The 12,473-nt window shown below is 48.8% G+C and overlaps 1 protein-coding gene and 1 non-coding gene across 2 annotated transcripts in view; both read left to right on the top strand.

Annotated features, from left to right (window-relative positions):
* Positions 1-5,909: 5,909 nt before the first annotated feature.
* LOC125440433 lies at positions 5,910-6,011 on the top strand. Its single transcript, XR_007245700.1, has one exon. It is a non-coding gene; the product is annotated as a U6 spliceosomal RNA (small nuclear RNA).
* Positions 6,012-10,128: 4,117 nt separating this feature from the next.
* PPARGC1A (PPARG coactivator 1 alpha) overlaps positions 10,129-12,473 on the top strand; it is an 854,414-nt gene continuing 852,069 nt past the window's right edge. The window contains exon 1 of the mRNA XM_048509097.1: positions 10,129-10,210. The gene's annotated coding sequence lies outside the window, so the exon portion shown is untranslated. The remainder of the gene's footprint in view (positions 10,211-12,473) is intronic.

The raw sequence follows: 12,473 nt of genomic DNA, 5'->3' as shown, positions 1-12,473 counted from the left end.
AGGTGGAGCTAAGAGAGTTTTTGAGAGAACTGTGACTTTCCCCAGTTCACCTGGCAACCTTATATCTAGGAGTAGGGAAACAAATCCAGTTCACCAGATAATTGCCCGCTGCTCAGGTGGAGAATAAAACCCGGTTCTCTGGATTAGAGTCCTCCACTCTTACTCACTACACCACGCTGGTACTGTGTGGTTCTTGTTTAAAGCAGATTATCATATGCAGCCTGGTTCCAGACCTCCTCCTAAGGAGTCAGTGCTTTGAGTCGACATGCTTATGTAGGTCAGCACAGCCAAGACTGCCTTTTCACCTCCTTAAGGCATTGGGTAGAGACAGGAAGGAAGGTCACATCCCTGCAGCTGAGACTGTCCCAGCACGCAGACTTAAAATACAAACTCCTACTCTGTTGTGTCCCCTGCTTCGAATGTACAGGCCTGAGCAGGAGCATTTGGTTCTGGTGTGCAGAATCGTAGTCTTTCTCACAAAGGCTGGGTGTCCCCTGCCACATCTTTCCGCACCCCTAATTCTGACTTCTATTCTGGATATCCCCAGATCTCAGAAGCTAAGCAGGGTTGGCCCTGGTTAGAATTTGAGTTGGCAACATCCAAGCAGTGGTGTACCGCTAATGGGGACATGGGGTATCCCGTGTCCTCAGGCGCACACTGTTCCATCACCGGAGGGGGGGGAGGGGGGGCGGCGCATAACATATCAGACTTTGGATTGCAATTTGGGCACTCGGTCTCAAAAAGGTTCGCCATCACTGCTTTAGCGTGTTTCTTAATTAGCAGTTGTTCCTTAAATGAGCAGGAAGCAAAAAAAAAAAAAGAAAGGCCTTCCAATGTGCTTGAGTGCTGTGACCTTGCATCATATCTGTTCCTCAGTCACAAGCCTTGAGAGAGAACAGTCTGTCATAGAATCATAGAGTTCGAAGGGGCCATAGAAGTCATCTAGTCCAACCCCCTGATCAACGTAGGATCAACCTAAAGCAGTGATGGCGAACCTTTTCGAGACCGAGTGCCCAAATTGCAACCCAAACCCCACTTATTTATCGCAAAGTGCCAACCCGGCAATTTAACCTGAATGCTGAGGTTTTAGTTTAGGAAAAAACGGTTGGCTCCCTCTTCCTCCGCCCCACCCGATTGAGCAGGGGCCAGCCTGCTCTAGTCTCCAGCAAGTCCCGCGTGCACTGCTCTGTGCCTCTCTAGCATCTCTGCCTCCTCTGTGCCCCCCCCCCCTCGGGCAGCAGCCACCCAGAGCACAGGCACCAGGCCCACCAGCTGAGTCCTTCCTGCTCACCGCGGTGTGCTCACGTCGTGTTCAGTGGCCCAGGCCAGCCTAGATGTGTGTGTGTGTGGGGGGGGTGATTTTCTGCCCCCCACATGATGAACTCTGTGTGCAAGTGCCCACAGAGAGGGCTCCGAGTGCCACCTCTGGCGCCCGTGCCATAGGTTCGCCATCACTGACCTAAAGCATCCCTGGCAAGTGTTTGCCTAATTGCTGCTTGAAGACAAAAGTCAGGTAGCGGATCCCACTGCTGAACTCTGCTTACTGTGCTATAATTCCAGCCCCCTCCAAAAAAAATATCCAGCTGGTACTTTTCTGCTTATAATGTATAGGCGTTATTATGAGTACTATCCTCTACTTTCAACAAGAACAGCTCCCTGGCCTCCTCTATGTGACTGTCTTTCAAATACTTAGAGAGAACCTATCCACTGAAGTCAAATTTTTATAAAAGAAATCCTCTCAAAAGGTGGCTTGAGAAGGAAAAATGATGTGACTGACAAAGCAAAGAAGGAGAAGAAAGTGACAGGAAAGACACAGTGACCCGGGAATGCTGGACTATATTTCCCCCTCTGGCTGTAGTTCTTTTTATATTTATGTCCAGCTTATTGCTGATGTGCCAATAAAGGTTTGTTGAATTGAAAGGCTTGGCGACTTTAAGTCACTTTGGATCTTTCGGTGTTTGAGGCAAGCGACCTTGCAATATGTATTGAATCTACCCATTCTTGAAAAACATGTTTTCAAAAACAAACAAATCCAATTTCCAGCAGTGTTTTCTTCCGTTGCTGGAAGTATAAAGATCTCCGTTGCTCAGGAGCAGCAGCAGCAGCAGCAGGCCATTGCTTTCACCTCCTGCATGTGAGCTCCCAAAGGCACCTGGTGGGCCACTGCGAGTAGCAGAGTGCTGGACTAGATGGACTCTGGTCTGATCCAGCAGGCTAGTTCTTATGTTCTTATGTTCTTAATGTATGAATTTTTAGAGAGCCACATCTGTACAAAGAAGCTGCACACAAGATTTAGGATATCCTTTAACTTCCCCTTTTCAACGCAGAGCTCAAAAAAACTCTCCTATTTTTGCTACCATAAAACGAGTTCCACTTTTTGTAATGCAGTTCAAGGCTTCTCCTGCAAGTTTGGCTTAAATGGCATAATTGTTCATTTTTGCCATTTATTGGGGTGCAAAAGACTACTCATCAATTATGTTGATGGAGAAGCAACGCTCAGAGGCCCGAGGAGGGCATTCAATTATCACTTCATTTTAATAACTACAGTAATGTTGAAAGTTTCTTATTACAGGGAGGTTATTAGTCTCATCAATGGCTGCTTCCACTTGAAGTCACAAAACGTTTATTCATCCGTGCGCTCGATCATGTTGAATCCAAAGAGATCTTTATGCACTTCAGATGCACGACAACAACTGAATCCATTTATCTTGTTCTCTTATCTCTTGGCAGTTTTCAATTTGCTTTCAAAGAATGTTTCCATTACTTTTCCGCTTCCCATCACTTTAATTTACAGTCAAGAGCAATTCATATGTTGCTGTTTTGGCTGAACAGCTCGTATCGATCAGCCGCTTACTGTAACATAGAGGTGGTATTTTGTAATAGTTACAAATGTGAAATTTCCATTTCGTTTCTGTAACACCAGATGTGGATATCTGAGGGGAATGATACTCAATATGTACAAGAGTGTAAATTCAGTTTTGTGTGCTCACTTAGGGTTGGGAGAAAGGGAGGAACTAGTCATTGTATCACATTTTCAGCAGCAACCATTAAATTGACAACAGATTGTGACAATAAATCTTCCCTTCAAAAGTGCTCCTTCTTTCCCTTAATGGATATTTGTCTATTTTTGTTTACCATATTAGGTTGGAGTGTCATAGATGGGTCTTTTGATCATCGTCTTTATGTTCACCTAAACCACAGGTGTCAAACTCGCGGCCCTCCAGGTGTTATGGACTTCAGTTCCCATCATCCCCTGACAGCATCATGCTGGCAGGGGATGATGGGAACTGTAGTCCACAACACCCGGAGGGCTGCAAGTTTGACACCTATGATCTAAACCATGGGTCCCACCAACATCTTGCCCCTCACCAAGTGTTTTAGGAAATGGATGGAACCAAGTAGGGCTTTTGCCTAACAAGTTTCGACTGAGAAGTGGAGATTTGATTAGCTGTGCAGATGTTGTTCAATCAGCAGCTACCACCACAAAGATCCACACAGTTACTGAAGTTAAGCGGCAGCTGCCATTTTGTTTCTGGCTCTGCCTTCTTTGGGTGCCATTTTGTGTCCGCTACTTTGATGCTGCCCCCACTACGCTGGGGCAGAATTCCAAAGGTTCCCCCCAGGCTCAAAAAGATTGGGGACCCCCAACTGTGACAATTTGGAGCACCCTGGTCACGGAACCATGCAATTTGAGTCTGGGTGTGCTCCAGTTAGAACTGCCGCTGAAATTTCACCAGAAGTTAAATTTGAAACAAACATTTGCTTTAGAGAGAAACCAGGTTTTCATGTGTCAAGTACTAAAAAAGTCTTAGCTGGACTTTGACTTAGCAAATCAATACAAGATGATGTTTGAGCTATATTAAGGACAGGTAATACCACACTGTGTCCTTGTCTTCATACTTCAATGAGAATCCATTTGAAGTAGCTCAGCATTGAACTACCGGGGTCCACGCTGCATGGAACAGTCTTTAAAATTATTTTTCTTCTTTTAGCAAAAGGTGGTCCATGGGAGACAGTTGGGAAAGCCTGTAAGATGTTTCCTTTCATCATTTTCAAGTTCAAAATAGTCCTCCACTGTAGCTTTGCACGGTGGACAAACAGCCATCAATCGCCGTCTCCGCAAACATTCACCAAAGCGGTTTTGGACAACACGCAGCTGTGTGTAATGTGCAATTTAACACCCAAATTTAAGTGCTGATGCTTTATTACAAAACCTATCATCAGTCGGAGATATACTGGTCAGGTTTATACATTAAAAAGTACTAGAGATTATACTTGATGTTTTTGACAGACACCACATATATCCAAGGTTTGAGATGTGATGGATATAAAAAAATGTTAGCTATCAATCTAGAGAGTATAAAAATACAATCAAAAACCTTTGAAGATCACAATCTGTTAGTAGTAATTTGACAACAAAAGAGAGACAGAAGATGGAGGTTAAATGATCATCTTCTACTATAAGAAAGAATAATAAAAAGTAGAAAATATATAGAATATTTTTTAAAATTAAACTTTATAGCTAATATTCCTGTCACGACTTACTGGGAAACCAGTAAGACTGACATGAGAAGGATCTTAATAGATATAGTTTCAAAAACAAACTGGACCAAGAAAATAATGAGCAGAATTCCAATTCCAAAGGGACAGCATACAAATGTCTTAATAAAATGCTTTTATCTAAGACAATTAAGAAACCAATTAGATATGGTTGAAACTGAGGAAATACTGAAAAAATTAAGATTTTTAAAGCAGAAGCATTTTGAACATGCAAACAAACCTGGACGATATCGGGCACATTGTTTAAGGAAAGGAGCAGAAAGAATGATAATAGGAGTGAAGAAATGAGATCAAATGACTCATAAAGAAATAACAGGAACAGTTTGCTATCTTCATTTCAGAATTACACAAAACTTAGCAACAGAAGTAATAGACGAATATATAAAAGAATACATCCTGCAAAGTCGACATATGAGCATAGGGATATATTGAATGAAACTATTACAGTTCAAGAAATATAAGCTATATAGAAAAAGAAAAAAGACTAGATGTATTATATAATTGCTTATATAATTAATGTATTATATAGTTACTTGTAAGAAAATTTGATATTACCACTGCAAAAAGTTACGAGATAGACAAAGAGAAAATATTGCGCTCATTATGGCAGGAAGCTTATATCATCACATTGATCCCTAAAGAAGCAAATGATACTACACAATCTAACACCCCCAACCAACTCATTGCTGAATGTAGATTATAAACTTTTTACCTCAATAATGTCAGCAAGACTAAGGAAATGTATAGCAAAACTAATCCATAGAGATCAGATTGGTTTTGTACCAAAGAGATACATGAAAGGCATTGTACATTTTGTCATTAATGCAATAGAATTTGTGAAAAAAAGGAAAAGAAAGCAGCTTTTATGTTCCTAGATACTGAAAAAGCATTTGACAATATAGCTTGCCCTTTTTTGATTGAAAACGCTTGAAAGTTTAAATTGCATCTAAAGATTCATGAACAGGATACAGATTATTTACACAAAACAGTATGCAAAGATTTTAATAAATGCAGTGTTAATGGATGGACTTCAAATGGAAAAAGGAACACATCAAGGCTGTTTATTATCTCCACTTTTATTTATTTTTTACTACAATGTGCTGGCTACATAGATCAACATTGACAAAGTGCAAACCACCATAGTATAAGAACTAAACAAGAAAGAAAAACCATGTGGAAGCAAAATGTTGCCAATTATAAATCCCTAGGAATGCTGTAAACCAGTTCCAGAAACTCAAGTAAACTGTTATAATGTAATACATTAGTTGTGAGATTCTCTTACATTATATTGTTTGTAAGTCAAAACATTTAACCAAAATGATAAAAATACAGAACGCTCCATAAACACTTTGCTTTGGCAGCACATATACTAAAATTGGAGCAATACAGAGTAGATTAGCATGGCCCCTGCGCAAACATGATACACAAATTGTGAAGTCTTCCATATTTTTATCTTTATGGTTCTATGACTTGAAAGTTCTCTTCACCAATGGGGAACCTTATGGATGAAACCTATAACAATTACATCCACCTGGTGGGCTACTGCGAGTAGCAGAGAGCTGGACTAGATGGACTCTGGTCTGATCCAGCTGGCATGTTCTTATGTCGGGAGTGCTTTGATTGTGTGTTCCTGCACAGCAGGGGTTTGGACATGATGGTAGGGCTGGAGTGAGGTGAAACTGCGCCCCTGCCACATCCCGTAATGCCACGCCCCTGCACCGGCGCACAGAGGTTGGATGATCATGTGTCTTGATCCTCCTTGATCTCAGATTGCAAATGCCTTAGCAGACCAGGTGCTCAGGAGCAGCAGCAGCAGAAGGCCATTGCTTTCACATCCTGTACGTAAGCTCCCAAAGGCACCTGGTGGGCTACTGCGAGTAGCAGAGAGCTGGACTAGATGGACTCTGGTCTGATCCAGCTAGCATGTTCTTATGTCGGGAGTGCTTTGATTGTGTGTTCCTGCACAGCAGGGGTTTGGACTTGATGGTAGGGCTGGAGTGAGGTGAAACTGCGCCCCTGCCACATCCCGTAATGCCACGCCCCTGCACCGGCGCACAGAGGTTGGATGATCATGTGTCTTGATCCCGGTGCACCGCGCACCACCCGTTCCCTTGGCGCTACGCTACTGCTTGATGGCCCTTATGGTCTATTCCAACTGATTCTATGGATTCCTGTGCCAGCCAAGGGTTTGGTTTTTCAAAATCAATGGTTGTAAGATCAAGTGGCACCTGGCTAGCATCCATTCTGCATGCAGAAGTTAAAATAGGGGTTATAGGTACTAGGGTAGTACAGTAAAGCAGGGAAGGGAGGTAGTGGAAGACTGCAGGCAAAAAATAAGCGTATCCAAAAAATGTACATGAGAACCTGATTACAGTTACAATTTTATGGGCAACATATTTATCGTCATACTTTCCTTCTTCACGGGGACTCCAAAAACCTTGCTGCATTATTCTCCCCTTCTCTGTTTTATCTTCTCAACAACCCTGTGAGGTAAGTTTGGGTGAGATGGGATGACTGGCCCAAGGTCGCCCAGTGAACTCCCATGGGGAGCACCTGAGAAATCAAATGAAATAAACAAAATAAATACAGTAGGGGTTGAGATTCTAAGTGAGGGTTCCTCAACCTTTTCGTGCCTGTGACACCTTTGGAATTCAGACACGGCTGGGTAGGCATAGTGACAAAATGGCTGCCAAAGGAGGCGGGGCCAGGCACAAAATGGCCACCACAGCTTAACTGCAGTGTTGTGGTGGAAGCTGCTGCCAAAGCAACATTTAAGAATGTCTGCACAGGTGTGCAGAAGACTCACTGGGCAAAAGCCCTACCTGTCCCTGCTCGGCAGAGGCGTGGGAGAGGGGTGGTGCCTGGGGCAACACCTGCTCCGGGTGCCCCCCCGCCCCACTTACATTAGCTGGTGGGAACCTGCTGTGGGGCGTTCCTTGGCTCAGCCCCGTCAGACTGCTCGTTCAGAAGGAGCAGCCTGGAGCGCCGGGCCCACGGGTGATTCTCCAGCCCCCCACGTGACCAGCTGGTGTGTGCGTGGGGACATGTGACCACACATGTCCTCATGAGCGCTCCGCCTCTGCCGCTCTGTCCCTAAAGACAGTTTCTGGGTGCCCAGAAAAAGGGCTCATGGAGTCCATAAGCAAAGGGCTCATGGCGTCCATAAGCACCATGTTGGAGACCCCTCCTCTAAACACCACAAGACGTGGGCTCTGTAACTTACTAGGGGGAAAGGACTGACTTGCAAGCAATGCAGACAACATCAGGCTCCCTCCACCCAATAATGCCGAACATTCTCAGTATTGGCTTGGTTTGTTTCCTGAAGCCTGCATTTTGGGAAAAATATAGCTGGCGCTTTGCAGTAGTCTGTCATCTTCTATCAGGTTGTCTTTTTTTCTCACTCATGTCCTCTTTATATTATTCAGACTTGAATGAGAACTTCGGTTTTGCTCCAGCTATCTTTTCCAGCAACAGTTCTGCTGGGGTTGCTCCAGAGTTGGCCGATCCAGCCGTTATTACCCTGTTTCCCGGAATATAAGACATCCCCGGAAAATAAGACGTAGTAGAGGTTTTGCTGAAGTACGAAATATAAGGCATCCCCCAAAAGTAAGATGTAGCGAAGTTTTTGTTTGGAAGCATGCCCGACGAACAGAACACAGAAAAATAAGACATCCCCTGAAAATAAGACATAGCGCATCTTTGGGAGCAAAAATTAATATAAGACACTGTCTTATTTTCGGGGAAACACGGTAGGTTTTCCAGTGTAAATGGGACACGGCGACAGCCAGTAGTGGGATTCAAATAACTTTCTGGTGATGGGATTCAAATAATTTAACAACTGATTGTTTACAAGCACCATTTTAACAACTGGTTCTGCCGAAGTGATGTGAACCAGCTGAATCCCACTGCTGGCGACAGCCCAAAGCCACTTCAGTTGACTTGGGGAAGGGGACGCCATCCGGCTTTCTTGGTGGAAGATCTCAGGTCCTCCAACTCAAGAGACCTCCTCTTTCTCAATCTCCGGGCTGAACGCACTCTCTCTCTCTCTCTCTTTCTGGGATTAATCAGTTATTTTTCTTCTTGATGCAGGGAGACTTTCATAAAGTAATTGCCTGTGAAATTATATATTTTATATAAGATGGCGCCCTCGCCAAAGCCCAACGAAGCAGCAATGGAAATTCATAAAACTCTGACTGGTACTTAAGATCCTGCGGGTGGGAAACAAATCGCAGGTTCCGGCTCAAAAGTTTGAAAGAACTTTTTTCCCCCCCAAAATCCCCCTTCTCTTCTGCAGCCAGCGGTTGCCAGGGGAGGGGGCAGGGGTGAGGGAAGGACCTGATAATAAGGACACGCGTGTGCAAGTACACACGTCGTTTTCAGGCGAAGGGGACGCTGCCCGGGCAAAATCTCCCCGTGCAATGTGGGCCGCCTGGTGGTGCGCCCTCGCTTGAACGCCCAACGACGCACAGCAGCGGATAGATCGGGGGCTTTTGGGAGGGAGGGGGTGCAAGAGGGACTCTGCTTGTTGAAGGGGTGTGTGTGCGCCAATGCAAGAAATGCACTTTGCTGTTTAAGGGGGGGGGGCGCAAATGCAAGAGATGCTTTTTAGAGGAGGGGGCGCACACGCCAGAAATGACCCTGAGGATTGAACGGGGGGCGGGGGGGTGGGGAGAAAAAGAAGCGAGCCCTATTAAGATCCGACGAACTTTCCTTCCCTCCCCCCCCGCCCCCCGCCCCCCCAAAAAAATCAGAAAAGCTCTCCCTCTGGGATCTCAAGAGGCGCAGGGCTGGGAGTCGGTCACCTGCAAGTCACGGGGACGACGCAGCAGCGCCCAGGAGCGCGAGGAGCCGCCCTCGGGCCCGGCTCCCCGCTCCGGCACAGCGCCCTGCCGTCGATGGGGCCTCTGCGTATGCTCAGGAGCCCGGCGGCTCTGGCTCGGCTGCGGGGCGACCGCGACGCCTTTGCGCTCGCTGCAGCCTAGAGGGCGCGCGGGGGGGGGGGCGGGGCGGGGGTAGAGCCTCCTGGGGGGAGCAGAGGGGGGGGGGTCGGTGAGAGGAGCCCCGGGACTCTAGGCAGGCCTCGTTGCGCGTGGCGAGCCCCTCTCCAAGCGCCGGGGCCAGATCCTCCCGGCGGGACCCGGGGAAAGCGGCGGGAGGGCGCGCGCGCGCGGGGGGGCGGGACCTGCCCGGCTGCCGCGCGGCGCGCGCCTTCCAAAGGGAGGGCGCAGCGCCTGTCCCCGGCCGCCGCCCACGTGATTCCGGTGGCGGCGGCGGCGGCGGCGGCTCCTGACGGCGCCTCTCCAAAGAGCCGCGCGCCGGAGCGCCGCGTCCACAGAGCCCCGCGCCTCGCCTCGCCTCGCCTGGCCGGAGAGCAGCTCTGTCAGGCCGGCGCCCCCCGAGCAGCAGCAGCCCAGCCCCGCAGCAGCAGCGGGCCCCCGAGGTGCTGCCCGGCGGCGTGCCTTCCTCCTCCTCCTCCTCCTCCTCCTCCTCCTCGCCGCGCTCTGCGCACCCGGGCAGCCCCAGGCAGGCAGGCAGGCAGGCAGGCATGGCCGGCTGCGGGCTCTCCGAAGACGCCGCCGCCGCCGCCGCCGCCGCCGCCTCGTCTCCCTTCTGCGCCCCGTGGGAAGCCGCGGCCCCCCTCAGCCACCAGGTAACCCAAAAGAAAGGCGCCAAAAGGGGGCGCGCGCGGAGTTGGGGGCGGGGCGGGGCGGGGGGAGAAGAGAAGAGAAGAGGAAGCCGGAGAAGAAGCCGCCCCCTCCCCTCCCTTCGGGGCTGCCCTCGACGCCCCTGGAGGGGGGGGGGGACGACCCCAGGGGCCTCTCTGGGCTGCGCCTGATGGATGCCCTCTAGGGGGCTCACGTGGACCCGCCTCACGCCCCCTTTCCCTCTCAGCCACCCCCGCCGCCAGAGGGAAGAAACTTGGTTGGGTGTGTGTGTGTGTGTGTGTGTGTGTGGGGAGAGTCTGGCTGAGCAGGGCTTCCTCCAAAGAAGCACGTGCCCCCGTCCTCCCCCCCACCCCCGGTGGCCCCCTGAGAGGAGCGACCCTTCCCCCTTTGCCCAACCTCCAAGCCCCCCCTGCTGAACTTTGATGACTGTGCAATGCAGGGCTTGCCCCCCCCCCTCCCCAAAAAAGAGCCCTTTCTGATTGTATTTCATTGTGAAAAAATGTATTGATCTTTTTTTTTTTATTTTAGGGGTGGGGGGAGAAGCAAAGGAGAAATGTAGCAGCTCAGGCGGAACGGGAAGGGCGAATCCTGATGTTTGGGGGTTGCCCCCCCTTTTTTCCCCTGCCAGCTTGCTTGGCGTTCGGGCGCTTCTGGAGCGGGCTGGTGCTGCCCCCACTGCTGGGTCGGCGGAAAGATTCTAGAGGCGAGGAGATGTTTTCGGAGACCGGCTGGGTCCAGAACTCACCATCAAATACCCCGCAACACCACTCTGCTCCTGGCACGGAAGGATGGAGTGTCAGATTTTCGCACAATGTTTGTAAACAATATGCCTGGGTGAAGAAGGGGGCGATAACAGCATGTCCCGATATCCCCGAGTGAATTAGTATGCAATAAGCATACGGGATGTTATTGCACGCTTATTCACTTGCGCGCACTTCTTCACTTCAGTGTATTCTTTGCAAACACTGTGTTCAACTTGGACAGAAATGTGCAATACCAGAATGGGATACTCGAATGAATAAGTGCACAATAAGGCTACAGCACGTTATTGCACACTTCTTCACGTAGATGTCTGATTTTCAAAGGCTGCGTTGAAATGGGACACTTTCATCCTTTAGTACCGGTAGCAGTGGTGTAGTAGGGTCCCACCCCCACCCCCCACCCCAGTTTATGCTTGGTTCCACTACACCTTTGCCTTTTTTGCATTTCTGTGTTCAGAACTTGAAATGGGTATACCAGTCTGGGGGGGGGGGGTGCAGGGGGGGAGGTACCTGAGGATGGGGGAGAGTTGGCTTGGCAGCATAAGGAGCTCAGGAAGAAAGTGGGATGCTCCAGTTACGGCGGGGGGGGGGGGCAGGGGAGCAACCTTGGAAGGAGAAATGAACACCCCCCCTTCTTCCTTGCGAACCTGTGGAGAGTAAAGCAGGGCATCTCTTTGGCAGCGTGCCAGCCAGGTGGGGGGCAGGGGAAGGAGGCGAGGTTGTGGTGTCCAGGGAGGGCTCCGTGTTCGTCTTCTCGACTGGGGGCATGAGCGTTTTCTGAGCTCATGGAAAAAAACATGCTGCTGGCAGCCCTGGTTTCCAGGAAACTAAAATCCCCAAACGAGCAGTTGCCAGTTTAAAGTTACACCTCATAGCTAGGGATCTGGGCGCCGCACCATTTCGCTCGCTCGCCTTCTCTGCCTCCACGAGAGAATAACACAGAATGTTCCTTTGTGGGGCGGCTTTGAGCAGCCGGTCTGAGTGCATCAAAGGGGAGAGCGGGAGAAAAGAAAGGTAGCCGGGGTGGGGGATGCTCTGACAAACTGTGCTCTTCTTCATCGGGAACTCAGGCTCTTCCTAGCGGCAAAATAAGTCTCAGACTCTTCCTAATGTGTATCGGGGGTGGGAGGAAATATTTACCAGCCCCTTCCCCATGACGAAGGTACCCTGGTGTCAGGTCAACGTGATGGATGACTTAGCAGGTCTAGGCTGGGCGAAGAGAGGAAGTCTGCTTATGCCCAACGCATTTTATCTTCTCTATTGATGCTCTCACCCCAAGGCTTTGTAGAGGGTGCGCATCAAAACCTAACATTTCATGAACTTAGCTTTAGCAAACATGAGTACAGCATGGAAGCAAACATGACGGTATGAACACTAGGTCTGAGTGTGTGTTACGTGGGAGACACATTTTCCAGAACCAACCCGAGCTTACAGCGTTTTCTCTCCTTCGCTTTCCTGCCATTACAAACTAGATTTCCAATGTGGT

Source organism: Sphaerodactylus townsendi, linkage group LG10 (genome assembly GCF_021028975.2).
Source record: "Sphaerodactylus townsendi isolate TG3544 linkage group LG10, MPM_Stown_v2.3, whole genome shotgun sequence".
Taxonomy (NCBI): Eukaryota; Metazoa; Chordata; class Lepidosauria; order Squamata; family Sphaerodactylidae; genus Sphaerodactylus; species Sphaerodactylus townsendi.
Note: the sequence above shows the minus strand (reverse complement) of the source record. Positions and strands in the feature narration are given on the sequence as shown.